Raw genomic sequence first — 1,613 nt, 5'->3', positions numbered from 1 at the left:
CAGTCCACCACTGCAGAGGAGGGGCGGGGAGGGGCGGGGAGGGGAGGGGAGGGGAGGGGAGGGGAGGGGAGGGGAGGGGGGGGAGGGGAGGAGGGAGAGAGAGGGGAGAAGAGGCATTTGTTGTCATAGTAAGCTCCAGGGCAGTGCCATTTAAGTCTTCCTATTTTGACTTTTATACAACACACATAATGTAGCCACATCCGGTCTTGAGATCTGTCAACAAAGGACTTCAGCAGCGGTGAACTTCAAATGAGCAGTGCAGCCTGAATAGCAGTGACGTGCGGCGCTGCCTGCTACTGCCTGCGCTGGGGGGCACAGGTTCTGTCCTGGTTAGCCCTGTTTACGCACAATCCTTCTAAATGGGTTTTTGTTGGGGGCTATTAGGATGACATATGAAAGAGAATGAAGAGTAAAGACAATCCTTTGAGTTTGTCGACACAGGATGTAAAACGACACGTTGGTGTAAAACAAATGCATTATCCTTTGGAGAAACTGTTTGGGGGTTTTTTCTATATTTTTTTTTAAACCAAACCAACTCTGAATTAGTCATGTTAATCCCGTGGATTGCTGTATAAGTGTGTGTATATAGAGAGCTGGGGTGGATGAAACTGATTATGCAAGGCTCTATGGCACAGTCCTCTCAGGTTCAGTGCGTTTTAGCCTGGAAGCCTGTCGTTAAGGGGCAGATAAGGGAGCTAAGAGCTTCAACTAAACAACCATTTGTGACGGCTGACAGCTGGTGAAAAGGGGAACAAGTCGGCAACCAATCAAAATGTTCAGACTTTTATTCTGAAAAATGTATTAATACATTTTGTTGAAAATCAATGACACATGCACTCGCTAGTCAAGCCAAAATATTGCAATGCAATGGATTCGGTGAGCAATCCCCACTACTACCTAGTTAACTATAACACTACTTTACATTGTTAGGAAAAGCCTGAACCCATTGCATTGCAATATTTTGGCTTGACTACCGAGTGTGTCATTGATTTTCAACAACCTTGAATTTTTCAGAATTAAAGTCTGAACGGTTGCCGACTTGTTCCCCCTTTCACCAGCTGCTTGTATTCTAATGTCTTATTGGGCATGGAAGCAACCCTGCCTCCCACAACAATAGAATTATGAACGGGTCCGTTTGAAAGCTAGACTTTATCTTAACTTTGTCACGATGACCGGGCAAAACAAAGACATTGATTTGAAACGCTGTGTGCCCACGGCCTAGATCTATTCCTCAGCTCTGGATGAATACACAAAGTCAAGATAAATCATTCCCCAACAAGGAGACTGAAATACTTCTTGTGCATAACAAAAAAAAAAACGTTGCTGATTAAATTGGCCATTTGGACGGTTACCAACCAGCTCTCTCTCTCTCCTTGGCACTCTGGATGTTGAGTCTGGCTCGCCAGCCCCACTTCATTGTTCTGATATGATCCTTCATCTCTGGCTGGGGAGAATACACAGAGTCTCCACTGTCTGGATATATATGATCTCTCTCTCCTCTGACTGGTGTGTTAATCCTAGCTTATCAGACTGGCTGCAGGTGAAAATCAATTAGGAAGTTCAAATCTATCATCCATCTCCATTTGCCTAGTTATATATGTGTGGTTTGGATG

The sequence above is a fragment of the Nansenia antarctica genome (assembly GCF_963989245.1).
Source record: "Nansenia antarctica genome assembly, chromosome: 10".
In the NCBI taxonomy this organism is placed as follows: Eukaryota; Metazoa; Chordata; class Actinopteri; order Argentiniformes; family Microstomatidae; genus Nansenia; species Nansenia antarctica.
The sequence above is the reverse complement of the archived record's forward strand: the minus strand, read 5'-3'. Positions refer to the sequence as shown.